Here is a 9,845-nt window from a genome sequence, read left to right as displayed (position 1 = left end):
TGGAAGGCGGAGGGGCCTGAGGAGGGTACACGCGCTTCTCTCGGTCTGTACAAAACCCGATTCAAGCTTAAGCCTCTGCCTCGCTCTGTGCCTCCTCCACTCTACCTAATCTGAGGAGCGCACATTGGAGGTCGAAGCTTAGTGAACCATGCTTGAACGCTGGAGAACAAATCAAACCACAAATTCAAAATTTCCGTGGCAGAGTGAAAATGCCAGTAGTTATACCTTTTTTTTTGAGGGCAGGGAACTCACTTTGTAGACCAGGGTGGCCTCGAACTCTGTCTGCCTCTGTCTCCCAAGTGCTGGGATTAAAGGCGTGTGCTACTATGCCTGCCAGTTGACAACAATCTTGACAGAGCAGTAGTTCAAAACCTTCTTAGTGCTGCGACCCTTTAATACAGTTCTTCATGTGGTCGTGATCCCAGCCATAAAATTGCTGTGCCAGACGTTGGTGGTGCAAGACCTTAATTAATCCAGTACTCTGGAGGCCCAGGCAGGTGGATCTCTGAGTTTGAGGCCAGCCTGGTCTATAGAGTAAGTTCTAGAACAGCAAGGGCCACACAGAGAAACCTTGTCTCTAAAAAACGAAAACCAACCAAACAAAAACATAACAAAAAAACTCAGGAACACAGAGGGACCCACAATAGGCTTGGTACATTTCCCATCTAGCCACATAGCCATCTCCTCAAGGCTTCCTTCCACGGCTTCTTAGTGTCTTCCTCTAGCTGAGGAAGCTGTCCATACTTTGTCCATCAATCAAACCTACCAGACACCTGAGCCCAAGATCCTTGAGCGGCAGAAGACTGGACTGGGAGTTAAGGGTGGATGTATTTTTAAGAGAATTTGTTCCTGGGACTGTGCTCTCTGGACTGCTACAGGGGTATAGTTGCTTAGATGTACTGTTATGGCCCACTGTTCTCTTTCACAGAGATCCTTGCCAAGCCAACCATTCTCAGCCTTCCCAGCCTTCTGTCCTGCCCCGGCTTCATTTGGTCTCCTGTTACTTTTCCTATTCTAACTGCAGTTTTAGCCTTTAGTGTTCTACTTGGTCCTGCTTCCTTCTCTGACTACATTTTTGAGACAGATTATCCCTTTGTAACCTTCACTTGCCTGGAACTCACTATCCACCTCCCTTTGACACCTGAGTGCTCAGATTAAAGGGATGGGTCACCATGTCCAGCTGTTTTCGTTTTAATGTATGGAATTATGCATGGAATTCTGCTAAACATCACCAGCCTCCTTAGGGTTTGGTTAGCATGGTTAGACAAAAAGCTTTGCTTTTGCTTTTTGTCTGTCTCCTAACTTAACCATTCCCAGCATTTCCATATTTTTTTGGTCCTGTCCCTTGGGCAAGTTAATCTTTTGGCACTTAGGATTCTCAAATGAAAAATATGGCTGATGTTCCCAGGGACAGAGTGAGGTGAGAAGACAAGAAGAGATGCTGGCTCTCCACCTGGGACAACGGGCCCCACCATTTCATTGTCCCCTCTTCTTCCTCCCTATCTGGCCTCCTAGCCCCATCCCGCCCCTCTCTCTTGGTTTTTTGAGACAGGATTTCTCTGTGTAGTTCTGGCTGTCCTGGAACTCACTCGGTAGACCAGGCTGGCCTGGAACTCAGAGATCTGCCTGCCTCTGCCTCCCCAGTGCTGGGATTAAAGGTGTGTGCCCTCACTAGCTTCCAATATACATCCTTATGTCATTTTCATTTTGCACAAAATAGCTTTTCCTTTTTTCCTTTTTCCTGGGTAACCCTCCAGGCTGGTGGAAGTGCTTCGCACTTTGGACAACTTCCCTTCATCTTGCATGTCTCTCTCCTCCCTTCCTTCAGTCTACACTGCTCCACCTGGAACAACCCACGCTTCTTCTCTGCTTCCACCGGAATGCTTACCTTGAGTCCATGAGTCCTCCACAGTGTCGGATTGACTAGCACCTGGCTGTCACTGTTACCTGAAGCAGCACCTCTCAATTAAGGTTGACTTTTATTTTATGTGATGGAATCTTTTTTTTTTTTTTGAGACAGGGTTTCTCTGTATAATAGCCCTGGCTGTCCTAGACTCGCTTTTTAGATCAGGCTGGCCTCGAACTCACAGAGATCTGCCTGCCTCTGCCTCCTCTTATGCCTGCATGCAGTGCTCAAGGAAGCCAGAAGAGGGTACAGGATTCCCCTGGGACTGGAGTTCACAGAGTTGTAAGCCACCACATGAGTGCAGGGAATAGAAGCCGGGTCCTCTGGAAGAACAGCCAGTGCTCTTAATTGCTGAGCCATCTCTACAGCCCAGGGATTTTGAACCCAGCCCCACCCCCTCTTACTTGTGGCCCAATGTGTTCAATGAACAGGTCTTCAAACTGTTTATTTTTTTAAATTAGATTTATTCATTGTTTTATGGGTGTTTTGTTTGCATGTATGTTTTTGCATCACAGGTGTACATGATGCCTACAGAGGTCAGAAGAGGGCATTGTATCCCCTGGAACTGGAGTTAGGGATGGTTATGAACCATCATGTGGTAGCTGGAGGATTGAACCAGGTGCTTCCACAAGAGCAGCAAGTGCTCTTAACCCCTGAGCCACCTCTCTGATCTCCTTTATGGTTTTGTTTCTGTTTTTGATTTTTTTTTTTTTTGAGACAGGGTCTCATGTAGCCTAGGCTACCCTCAGACTTGTGTAGTTAAAGATGACCTTTAACCTCTAACCTCCCACTTCCACCTCCCAAGTGCTGTGATTACAAGGGTGAACCACTAACATCCCTTGCCTTTGTGCATGGGATTTAGGCTTTAGGCTTTAAACTGTCCCCTTCCTTGACACTAGACCTCAATCTCGACCCTGTATGTCCTAGGCAGGAGCCTAACCACTGCTCTGCATCCTCAGCTTATGTTTTCCCATTTAAGGTCCTTGTTTTTTCAGCTTGGTTCTCAAAAACAAAAACAGACAAACAAACAAACAAACAAACAAAAAACTTGGCCAGAGAGATGGCTCAGAGGTTAAGAGCACTGGCTGCTCTTCCAGAGGTCATGAGTTCAATTCCCAGCAACCACATGGTGGCTCACAACCATCTATAATGAGATTGGCCACTTTTTCGGGTGTGCAGGCACACATGCAGGCAGAACACTGTAGAGATAATAAATAGATCTAAACAAAACAGACAAAAAAAAAAACCCACAAAAATAAAACAAAACTACAAAAAAAACCACAGAAATAAAAACCTTGGGCCAGAGAGATGGCTCAGTAGATGAAGGGGCCTCCTGATAACTAGAATTCAATTCCCAGAGCCTACATGATGGGAAGAGAACCGAGTCCTGAAAAATGTTCTTTGACACCCTCCCAACTCAAATATATAAATGTAATAAAAAAAAAAAAACCATTTTGGCTGGCATGCTGATATATATGTATGCTTGAGATGGGGGAGAGGGGGGTCTTACTATGTAGCCCAGGCTGGCCTCAAACCTGATGGGATCTTTTGGCAGATGTTACTTCGCTGGAATTACAAGTGTGAGTCACCACATTTTTGTTTTTGTTTTTGTTTTTTTTGCTATAATAGCCTAGAACCCACAAGGATCAGGCATCTTCCACACACAAGGCGGAGGCCTTGCAACTTGACAGCGGGATGTTAGGCTGGAGCATGGAGAGGACTGTAGTGAGGCTAGGGACAGTGCTACCGCTACAGGTACACACAAAAGCCATGTGAAACCCGTGGAAACAAGGATGGGCCAGGCACAATGGGGCATGGCTGTAATTCCAGCACTCAAGGAGGCAGAGGCAGTTGGATCTCTGTGAGTTTGAGGCCAGCCTGGTCTACAAAGTAAGTCCAGGACAGCCAAGGCTACACAGAGAAACCCTGTCTCAGAAGAAGAAAAAAAAAAAAAAAGGAAATAGGATGGGATGTCACTAATAGTTGGAACGTGACTTTATTAGATTTGTACTACAACATATATCCTATTAACATGTAAACTAGAAGGGGGACAGGGTGCTGGACATGTGAAATCAGTTGGGTTAATGCAGTAGGAAAACCAGGTATGGCAACTCATCCTTTAATCCCAGCACTTGAGAGGCTGAGACAGGCACACTGGTGTATTCCAAGCTAGCCTGGCTGCAGAGGGAGTCCTTGTCTCCAACAAACAAACAGGAGGAGGTATTCTTGCTGTGTTTCCCAAGCTAGTGTCCATCTCCTCCTAGGCTCAAGGAATCCTCATGCCTCAAACCTCTTGAGAAGCAGGGACTTGGCAAATGTCTTCAGTAATAGAAAAGGCAGCGGCAGATGAACTGATGGGGAAACGCAGGAACTTGAGCAATGTCCAGGTCTTGTGGCAGCAAATTAAGGGTGCGTTTACAGACTGTGTATTTGCCCTGTTTCCCTCAGCAGGGTTGAGTTGGCTTTTGAATGCTGGTACCAACCAGAAACTGTTCCAAGTGTTCAGAAAAAGAGGGACAGTGGAATGCATGGGCATTATGCAGCATGCTCCTGATATTACAGACTATAACTTCTACAAAGTACACCAGCAAATAACAGGCTGGGAGGACAGGAAGTCCCTTGCGGGTCGAAGATACACATCTGGGATCCTGGGAACAAGTTTCCAGAGTAGGGCTGGGGAAGGAGTGCACGGAGGAAGGAGTGCAAGCCCAGAGACAGGATGGTCTCAGGTAGTCTAGGCTTGTTCAGAGTTACTATGTAGGCAAGAAAGACCCTGGAACAACTCATTCTGTCTCCACTTCCTAAGAGCTGGGGCTACAAGCCACACCACCATCCTACTGGTTAAAATTTAAAGCCTTTGGAAATGAAGGTTTTAAGACTTAGGATAGGAAGACCCTCAAAATGCACAATTCATCCACATCTCCCTTGTACGTTTTCTTCTGTTTTGAAAGTAGGGATTAAAATCAGGATTTAATACACTCGATCACTGAGCTTCAGTTTTTCTTTTTCTTCCTTCCTTCCTTTTTAAAATTTTACTTTTTAAAGATTTATTATGTATACAGTGTTCTGCTTGCATGTACACCTGCATGCCAGAAGGCACCAGATCTCATTATAAATGGTTGTGAACTACCATGTGGTTGCTGCAAACTGAACTTGGGGTCTTTGGAAGAGCAGCCAGTGCTCTTAACTTCTGAGCCATCTCTCCAGCCTCTCTCTCTCTCTGTGTGTGTGTGTGTGTGTGTGTGTGTGACAAAGTTTCACTAACACTCCAGGCTGGATATGACCTTTCAGTCTTACTTGGAATTAAGGTGTGAGCCACAGTACCTGCCAGTGTATACAGTCTTTATGAGGAAAGAACTGGACGGTACGCAAGAGGCTTCCGGGTGTTTTCAGTACAGGTACTTCAGAGTAGCTTTTGTGGTGCTGGGTTTTGAACTCAGCCTTGCATGTGCCAAGCATGTACTTTACCACTGAGTGGATCCCACTCAGGTACTGGCAGGACTTCTGACTGTCACCTGGGTTGCTAGTATTATTTTTCCAGTGGCAGAGGTGAGTGTCAGGTCAGTGGGTGCATATATGTGGCTCATAACAGTGTACAACTGACAGTGGGCATCAGGCAATGGCACCACCCACTGCTGGCTACACAATGCCAGGCATACATGCTGTCCATCTAAAGAGCTCAGTCTCTTTTCCAGCAGATAACAGCAGCAGAAGGGCATCTTCTCTCCTCCTTTACCTCGGTGTTCAGGCAAAAATAAACAAAGACTTAACAAGACACTGGGCAATAGCAAAAGACTACCCTTAGTTTCTTTTGGAAAGTTTGAACCTAGGCAAGTGTTTTTCAGCTTCAGGACAGGCAGCAAGCAGCAGAAACAGATCAACTGGTCTAGTTTAGACAAAGACTGAAACTCAAATGTAGGATTTCTGAAATGCTTTTGTGTGGACCAGAAGGGGATGAGAGGGGAGATGGGGAAGAAAAAACAAAAACAAAAACAAGAGGAACACCGAAGAAGCCAGCAGAGTTTAAACAAACTGAACTGTCAGAATAAAACCAGAAACCACAACAGTAAATGCTTAGCAGCCAAACACATTTATTAGTCTTTTTTCTTTTTTATTTTTTTCCAGGAACTCAAAAATATTTTGTAGTTATAATGTAAGCAACTGAGTTGCACATAATACAATCATATCTTTCCAAAATAAAATAAAACTAAACAAAAACAAAATAAGCTGTTTAAAAGCCCCAAAAAAAAAACCCTTCAGAAAACTCTTATATATGCATTACATCATCTCTGTTTTAATGAAATGACTACGACTTTATTCCTTATCACTCAACCTGTCACAATCCGAGAAAACACCACCCTTCAGTTTTGTTTTTGATATATATATATATTTTTTTTTTTTGAAATCCAGCATGAGAAATACAGTACCTGCTATGGCAAAAAATACACATAAAATGCAACTTTTCAGCTTATTTGTACATTAGTAGAGTTTAACATTTTGTTTGTTTTTTTTTTTAAGTGAACCAGTGATTTTAAGTACCACTATACTAAAAAAAGTAAAATAAAATATAGAAAGGGGGCCGGCCTGCCGTGCAAGTGAACCACCAAAGTGCCTAGTTTCTGTGTCCACGTTAAACCAGTAAGATGAGCAACCTTACCATATGGGAGTCTGACTGAACCTTTATGTTAAAAAAGACAATGCCACATCCTTCCTTTTCTCCCCTCAAATATCCTTAAAACTTATCTGCATTGTCAATTGCCAATCAGAAGAGAGAAAAGAGAAAAAGCCACCAAAATAATATCATAAAAGCAATTTCAAGTATAAGAAAACAAAACACTTATAGGTAACTTGCAGAGAGTATCAACAAGTGCAGCGATTTAGTCCTTTAGACAGGTTTTTCTGCCGAGTGTTTCAGACGAGAGGATTTTTGCGGTACCTTCCACAAAGTTTGTGTGCAAAGTTGGAAAGCTGCCTCTTAAAACTTCAGCCTGTTCCTGGTGCCTTTCTCTGAGCCTTCTGATTAAAGGGGCAAAGAGGGACGCCAAGAGCAGAGAGGAGGGGGTGAACCGGTGTCACAATGAGCTGGATAGGATCTCTCTCCTCCTCTGCCACATCCCCAGGTCCTCTCACCTCTGGTTCAGCCTCAGTGACCTCTTACTGAAGGGTCTCTCACTACTTACTGTTTCCTGATTTGGTAGAATGAATTTCACTATGTAAACATAGTCCCCTAGGATTACGGAACCCAAAGCAGCATTTGTATCTCCATCAACAGGGAGAAAGATAAAACAGTCCAGAAACCTCTCCTTGGGTTGCTTTTTGTTGGTTTTGGTTACGCAGAACAGGGCTGGGCTGGGTGCAGAATGAAAAGTTGTAAGCATATAGTGGAGAGTTAGGGACTGGGCATGGTCGAGTGATTGGATCTGCTTTATTTTCCCTCCCAGAAGAGTATTTTTTTTTTAAACCTGTTAAAAATGTTCCTGCACCTTAAGTCGTGCTGAAATTAAGGCCAAGGGTGCAGAATCTTGTGCACATGTCTGTGAGCACACTAGAGATGCGTGCACCATTTTGATGTCTTGTGTTGAGACCACTGCATACACTTTGGTCACTGGTGTGTGCAAAGGGTGTAGTAGGGGGAACGTCCCAGGAAAGAGGTGCAGACATCAGCAAAGCCCTTTGGGAACATCGGAGAGGGAAACGAGGGCAGGCAGAACCCCAGCAGTGAGAGGAAGCACACTGATAGCCCAGGGCCTCCAGACAAACAACAGAAGTAAAATCCAAGAACAGTGCCAGTTAGAAGATGGACAGGGGACGCCCATGCACTTCCAGCAAGATTCTTCCCTCAAAGGAAGTCGTCATTGAACAAGATCAGGGAGCGCACTTAAAGAACTTTTTGACAGATATGGGTAGAAGTTAAAATGGGACAAATGGGGGAGTCTTCTAACCCTGTATCACAGGAGCCTCAAGTCTAGAAGGGCAGCAGCTGTCAGTGCCCTGTCAAGCAGCACGTGTCAACATATCTCCTCTAAGAATGTTAGCTTTATAGACATAGAAGAAGGTCCGCCGATGCGCAGGGTTTTCAGGGTTGTCTTCAGCACTCAGCTGAGCTCCTTCTGAATAAGAAGTACATTTCTCGAGCACTGCTAGAAAAGTCATAGGACTGACTGCGGCATCAGGGACAAACCCCACTGCGGAGTTAGAGAACCACACACTACAGGGCAAGAAGTGTGTGCATATGAACAATAGAAAGGCAGAGAACTCAAGGTCCTGGCTACAAAACCTTTCTTTAGTCCTGGAAGGGATGGATCATATACAAGAGAGAAATTCAGATAGTCCCCACCCTAGGGCAGGTGTAGCCCCTGGTCTGTTATCCTGTGTTGTGGGGAAGAGGAATACAGGAGGAAAATAGCCATACCACAAACCCAAAGCCACCCCACTGACCTGTGTTGCTTTTTCTTCAACAAGAATTCAGATCTGAAACTTCTGACGGCTTAAAATGCAAATATCATATTTTAGGGTTATTTTCACAGCAAAGAAAATGTTTCAAAGACTTATCTGGTTATTTACACACCCTTATTTTATAAAGAATAGCTGACTGATGTCAAGAAAGGAGGAATGAAGGGTTTACACTGTGGGGTGGGGGAATATACCTTGAGGTATCATTTTGTGTCAGACACTTGAAACATCAGGATTTTCTTGTTGTTTTACTTTTGTTTAAAGGCAATCGAACAGATTGGAACCCTGATAAGATCATGCCTGTGCAGCCTTGCACAGACACAAGGAGACTGTGATCAAGTCTGTCACTCATTACAGTACTGTGAACATAACAGAGATTGCTGTGTGGAAAACACTGAATACAGGCTGAACATAATCTCGCTTCTGATGCTGTGTATTGTAATAATGCCTAGACCAGAGCAATGTAGGTGCCATGATTTATCACATTCCAACTCTACAAAGGAGTTGTTAGGACAGAGAGGAGGAAGTATGAAGGCCTTCCAGTGTCCCACAACTCACTGTTCCACCAGTGCAGTACAGGTGAGGGAGGCAGACATCAGGGATGGCAGACACAGAAGGGAAGGGAAGCCTTTTTTGCCTGTCAGCCAACAGCAGGTAACAGCCGTCTTTCTCAGCTCATAATTAGGAATGGTAGCCTTCACAATGATTGAAAACCGAGAAACGTAAAAGGAGAAGATGAATTCTCAGGTCAGCAGAGTAGGGCATGGTTCCCTGAGCTTGAAAGGGTTCTGAGTTCAGAGAATACTGGAGTCTGTGAGCTTCCATGGCTGCCCTGGGTTAACACTGCATGGCCAGTATCAAGAATCCTGCACCTTAATGGTGGACAGGCATGGCAGACACCCACTCCCACCCCCAGAATTTGCTTGGCAATCAGACCTGCCACAGGGCAGGGTCTGGGAGGTCCCTCTGGCCCTCACTATGCTGACCTAGCAAGCCTCTCCTCTTCTTTCCTTCCTAGACATGGAGATTCCATGGACACAGAAACTGGAAAACGTAAGGATACAAATTGGTTTCTTTCCCCTCTTCCCAGCCTTCCCCCTTCTCAGAAAATGCATAGTTACAAATTCAGAATACAAAATGGAGCAAGAATGACCACATATGGACTTTTTGTTGGGGGGAGGGGAACCCACAAAAAAACACAACCACTAGTTAAATTCACATTTGCATAACAATACATCCCAAGGCAACAAGGGGAGTGAGTGAGATCTCCCTTTGTCTTCCTGAAAGAAGCTGAAGGAATCTAGAAGAGTGCTTTCCTCTGGAGTAGGGGAGATGGGGGAGGTGTGTTGAGGATGGTGGACAGGGCCCTCTGCATTCATTGGATCTTTCTTTAGAAGGCTGGGAGTGGGAGAGGTGTGAGTCATTTAAAACAAACCTGAAACACACGAAGAGACTATACAACAGTTCTCAAGAACTACAATATGAT

Source organism: Psammomys obesus, unplaced genomic scaffold, assembly GCF_907164565.1.
Source record: "Psammomys obesus unplaced genomic scaffold, mPsaObe1.curated_primary_1811, whole genome shotgun sequence".
Classification (NCBI taxonomy): domain Eukaryota; kingdom Metazoa; phylum Chordata; class Mammalia; order Rodentia; family Muridae; genus Psammomys; species Psammomys obesus.
The sequence above is the reverse complement of the archived record's forward strand: the minus strand, read 5'-3'. Positions refer to the sequence as shown.